The following is a 6,315-nucleotide window of genomic DNA, read 5'->3' as shown; positions in this document are numbered from 1 at the left end:
GCTCAGGTATCCAGGATTATCTTCTGTATGTGTGTTAATTGGTTTCTCTTTTCTTTTTTGAAGAGGGTCTGTGCAATCTTTCTGCCTATTCAGCTGTCTTACCAGAATTCCTCCTGTCCCATGACATTTTTACAAGCCCTTGGTGTAGTCTGGGGTCTGGGTGCATGATAGTCTTGTGGTCAGGCTTTATGTTGTCAAAGGAAGATTCTTCTGGGATCTAAGATATACTTTGCCAGCATGCAATTATATAGTTAATCAAATACTTGCCACTAAGGCACTAGAGAACTTACAACTGAGGTACTGGAGGAGAGAATCTGTTTCCTGTAGAGTACACTCTTTCAATATAATTTCAATGTAAGGGTCATGGTGATGATGGTGGACAAAAACTGCTTTTGCTGTCTCACAGCCCTGGAGGATCTCTCCTTAACCTCTTCAACTCTCACCAAGGCTAGAATTCCAAGATAAGCTTCTCTATCATCCTACAATTCTTAGTTTTCCTTTCCGCACAAGCAAAAACTAAACCAGTAGTCACTGAGTCAGTTCCAACTCATGGTGACCCCATGTGTAACACAGTAGAACTGTGCTCCGTAACATTTTCAAGGTTGTGATCTTTCTATAGTAAATTGCCACGCCTTTCTTTTGAGGCATCTCTGGGTGTGTTTAAACTTCCAACTTGTGGGTTAGTCATTCAGTAAGTAACTGTTTGAGCCCCCCGGGACTAAGAATTTGGCCTCAGGACAACTCTAATCTTCCGGTTGCCTTCTGATCCAAGTAGGCTCCCTATTGCTCTGATTCCCTACTAATCTGACCCCTTGCTCAGGTGTAGGTCTCCAGCCTCTGAGGCCCACGTCTAAGTTCTTCCAGCCCATTTTGGTGCACTAGTATTCAAAATCCCATTTTAGAAATTCTTTAAAATATAATGCTGAATTCAAATTTGTATATACTTACAAAAGTTATCAGTAAATAGTGGCTATACACATGGTCTTTGCCAGATGGAATACACAGGAATCAGATTAACTACATCTGTGAAAAGAGGCAATGGAGAAGTTCAATATCTTCAGCCAAAGCAAAGAATACGTGAAAGATGTTTATTTGTGTTTTATTGACTATGGTATTCTTTGCTTTCAGCCAAGATCCATCTGACATCACCAACGGTATCCCTCATTCGATATCCTGTTCCAAACCCAGCTTGTAATTCTGGAATTTCTCTGCCAGTATACTGCCGCAACCATTTTTGAATTATCTTCAGCAAAATTTTGCTCACTTGTGATCTTAATGATATTGTTTGATAATTTCCGTATTTGGTGGGATCACCTTTCTTTGGAATGCGTACAAATATAGATTTCTTCCAGTCAATTGGGCAGGTAGCTGTCTTCCAAATTTATTGGCATAGCTAACTGCCTCTAGCACTGTATCCATTTGTTGAAACATCTCAGTGGGTGTTCTGTTAATTCCTGGAGCTTGTTTTTTGCCACTTCCTTCAGTGCTGCTTCAACTTCTTTATTCAGACCACAGGTTCTTGACCATATGCTACCTCCTGAAATAGATGAACATTGACCAATTCTTTTTAGTACAATGACTCTGTGTATTCTTTCCATCGTCTTTTGATGTTTCCTGCATCAGTCAATATTTTGCCCATAGAATCTTTCAATATTGCAACTCGAGGCTTGAATTTTTTCCTTCAGTTCTTTCAGCTTGAGAAATGCTGAAAATGTTCTTCTTTTTTGGTTTTCTGACTCCAGGTCTTTGCACATTTCATTATAATAATTGACTTTGTCTTCTCTAGCTTCTCTTTGAAATCTTCTGTTCAGCTCTTTTATCTTGTATTTCTTCCATTTGCTTTAGCTACTCTCCATTCAAAGGCAAGTTTCAGAGTCTCTTCTGATATCTATTGTGTTCTTTTCTTCCTTTCCTGCCTTTTAAATGACCTTTTGCTTTCTTCATGGATGATGTTCTTAATCTCATCCCACAATTCATCTGGTTTTTGGTCATTCATGTTCAATTCATCAAATCTATTCTTCAAGGATCTCTAAATTCAGGGGGAGTATAGTAAAGGTCATATTTTGGCTCTTGTGGACTTGTTTTAATTGTCTTCAACTTCAACTTGAACATGCATATGAGCAATTGATGCACTGGTCCTGGCTTTGTTTTGGCTGAAGATATTGAGCTTCTCCATTGCCTCTTGACATGGATGTAATCAGTCTGATTCCTATGTACTCTATCTGGTGAAGTCCACATGTATAGCTGCTATTTGTGTTGTTGAAAAAAGATATTTGCAATGAATAAGTCATTATTTTGCAAAATTCTATCATGTGATCTCCAACATCATTTCTATCACCATAGCCATAGTTTCCAACTACTGGTGATTTTTCTTTGTTTCCAACTTTTGCAAGTCAATCACCAGTAATAATCAATACATCTTGATTGCATGTTTGGTCAGCTTCAGACAAGGTTGGTAAAAATATTCAATTACTTTGTCTTTGTCTTTAGTTATTGGTGTGTAAATACAAATAGTAGTAGTATTAAGTGGTCTTCCTTTTGAGTGTATGGATACTACCTTGTCACTGACAGCACTGTACATCAGGATAGGTCTTGAAGCTTTCTTTGTGATGATGAATGCCATGCCATTCCTCTTCAATTTATCATTCCCAGCATAGTAGATCATATTGTTTTCTGATTGAAAATGGTCTATACCAGTGCATTTCAGCTAACTAATGCCCAGGATATTGATCTTTATGTGTTTCATTTCATTTTTGACAACTTCCTATTTTCCTGTATTCATACTTTGTACATCCCATGTTCTGATTATTATTCAAAGTTTTCAGGTGTTTCTTCCCATTTTCAGTTGTGCTTCATCAGTAAATGGAGGTCTAGAAAGCTTTACTCCATCCACATCATTAAGGTTGACTCCACTTTGTGGAGGCAACTGTTCTCCAGTGGTATATTAAGTATCTTCCAACCTGAGGGGCTCATCTTCCCACACTTTATCAGACAAAATTTCCAGGCTATCCATAAAATTTTCCAGTAATATATCAGACCACTATTTGAAAGATGTTGACTGGCCAATTCTTTGGGAAGTCGATGGCCCCCTCCTTCTTCCCAGTCTATCTTAGTCAGGAAGCTCTGCTGAAACTTATCTACCATGGGTGACCTGGCTGATATTTGAAATACCAGTGGCATAGCCTTCAGCCTCATAGCAACACAAAAGCCATCACACTACGACAAACTGACAGACGATTGGTAGATTCAGTCTGTATGGTGAACAAATAATCTGAAAAGCTAGACTATATGAAAAAGAACACGGCATCAGGATTGGAAGATGACTCATTGACATCCTGCAATATACCGATAACACAACCTTGCTTGCTGAAAATGATGAGAACTTCAAGCAATTCCTGATTAAAGACCAAAGCCTATAGTCTTCAGTATGCGTTACACCTCAACATAAAAAACAAAAACAAAAACAAAAAAAAAAACTAATATCATCACAACTGGACCAATTACAACATCATGATAAACAGAGAAAAGATTGAAATTGTCAAGGATTTCATTTTACTTGGATACATGTGGTAGTTAAGATTATGTGTCAGCTTGGCTAGGCCTGGTTTTGAGTGGCTGGGCAGCTGGATATAGTTATTCCCTATGGTTATAATGGTATTCAACTCCATGGTGGAATCTACTGGAGCAGCTGAGCAGCTGATTTAGAGATATGGTCTGTTTCCAGTATATAAGTAGCAACTTTGAGGAAGGTGTATAGCTTTTGGCACACTTGAATCCTGCCTGTGGCCAAGTCACTGTTTAGCAGTCTGCCATGTTGTCTGCCCATCTTGGGACTCTCAATGGACTTGAACAAGTGGCTTGCCATGTGGTTTGGTAATACTGAGACTGTGCCTTTTCACTTGTCAACCTTGTGTTTGTTAGCCTCAGCAGCCGGGATGTGGAATGAGGGATATCATTGGTGATATCAGATGGATCTTGGCTGAAAGCAAAGAATACCATAGTTAATAAAACACAAATAAACATCTTTCGGGTATTCTTTGTTTTGGCTGAAGATATCGAACTTCTCCATTGCCTCTTTTCACAGATGTAGTCAATCTGATTCCTGTGTATTCCATCTGGCAAAGACTGTGTGTATAGCCACTGTTTACTGATAACTTTTATAAGTATATACAAATTTGAATTCACTCAGGCAGCTGGCTTGAGTGAAGAAAAACTCCAGCTTCAGTGGGTTGGAAGCAAGAGGCAGAGCTGAAGCCCAAGGTCAAGGGGGTTTCACCAAGCTGTTAGAACCTGGCACTTTGAACTTGGACTTGCAGCCTCCAAAACTGTAAGAGAATAAACTCCTGTTTGTTAAAGTCATCCCATTTGTGGTATTTTCTGTTAGACTGGCACGAGATAACCAAAACAATACACAATCAGTGACCATTAAAGCAGCATTCAAGAAATCAAATGATGTATTACATTGGGCAAATCAGCTGCAAAAGACCTTCTTAAAGTGTTAAAGAGCAAAGATGTCACTTTGAGGACTAAGGTGCACTTGATCCAAGCTATGATATTTTAAGCACCTCATATGCATGTGAAAGCTGAACAATGAATAAGGAAGATTGAAGAAGAATTGGAGGCTTTGAATTATGGTATTTGGTTAAGAATACTTAATATATTATGAATGGCTAGAAGAACATATAAATCTGTTTTGGAAAAAAATACAACCTGAATGCTTCTTAGAAACGAGAATAGAGAACAGCAAGACTTTGTCCCACATACTTCTTTCATATTATCTGGAGAGATCAGTCCCTGGAAAAGGACATCATGCTTGGTAAAGTACAGGGTATGGGAAAAAGAAAATCCTCAACAAGACTGATTGAAAAAGTGGCTGCAACAATGGGCTCAACCTTAGCAATGATTGTGTGTATTGTGCAGGACTGGGAAATGTTTCCTTGTTTTATGTAGGGTCGTTAACAGTCAGAGCTGACTTAACTCACTGAGCAACAACAATAAGCTATTGGCATTTGTTAAATAAATTCTGTTAGGAAGTAATTTAGTTTAGTAATTCTAAGATAGTTTTAAAAACCCACCCACCATTTTTTTTTATACTCTTCTTGTTTTTATTTCTTCTTTTATATCTCTACATATTTCAAGTACATTTACTTAATAGATTCTTTTCTATTTTCTATCATATCAATTTCTGGAAATATATACCTCTGTTTGTTGTCCTAAGATTTTTCATTATGATGTACAATTTCCTCTTTGAATTATTTATGGCAGTTCATGTTCAATCAGGGTAGGTAGTTTGTTTACTGTTTTTCTGATAGAACTCAATTTTTGGTTAAGACTGTGTATACTACACATTTGTGTGTGTATGTGAGTTTCTCTGTTAATTTTCACACATTTCAACAGATTCTCTTCAGACTTTTCACTCAACGTTGTGTAGGCTAAGGGCCTTATTTATTTTGATCAGAGGCCTGTAATGAATTTCCTTTATAATTTGATTGGCAGAGATTTAATACCTCATCAAGTAGGGGGCAGGAATCTGAGATTTCCATTTATGTAGCAACCAATTGTACATAAGTACTAAGTCACTCTCATGTCCTTTTTCGGCTGACAATCCCCAGCTTCTGTCATTAGATTATATATGCTTGTCCCCTTCTTTTACTCTCAGCATCATGGCTTTTTACACATTTAAAGTTCTTGTTTTCTTCTTCACTTTTCATCTATTTTTCTTTCTTTCTTTTGAGCTTGGCTACAATATCTCTTTAAATTCAGTCTTTTATGTGTTTCAGTACTATAAGCTCTATTTGAGCTTATTTTGATCCCAAAATTGCCCCAACATGTATATGAATTCAGAGGCAATTAATCTAGAGACACAAATCAATGGAAGTAGGAGGAGGAGGAGAAAAAGAAGAATGAGAAGAAGAAGAGAAGAGGAGAGGAGGAAGAAGTATTGGAATGGCTCATTGGGAAGTAGTTTTGGACAAAAGTAATTTATTCTTTGTAGTGTCTGTATATCTGTTCTTGTTTTGGTCACAACAAGAAAAATTGCTCCCCTGGTAAATTCAGTTTCTAGACACAGCAAGATCAGATAAGCTATGGTTATGTCAGAAGTGGCTGAATGAGTGAAGAGCGTAAGCAGAAAGGAAATGTTGAGAGTGACTTCCTGAATTCTGACTTTGTAAACTAGAACTAACTCATCTTGAAATGATTGTTGTTGTTGTTGTGTGCCATCACGTCAGACTCGACTCATAGTGACCCCTCCTTGGGTTTCCAAGGCAGTATCACTACGGAAGTAGATTGCCCAACCTTCCTTCTGAGGAGTGG

This window comes from Orycteropus afer, unplaced genomic scaffold, assembly GCF_000298275.1.
Source record: "Orycteropus afer afer isolate SDZICR_OR568_19922 unplaced genomic scaffold, OryAfe1.0 scaffold00425, whole genome shotgun sequence".
Lineage (NCBI taxonomy): Eukaryota > Metazoa > Chordata > Mammalia > Tubulidentata > Orycteropodidae > Orycteropus > Orycteropus afer.
The sequence above is the reverse complement of the archived record's forward strand: the minus strand, read 5'-3'. Positions refer to the sequence as shown.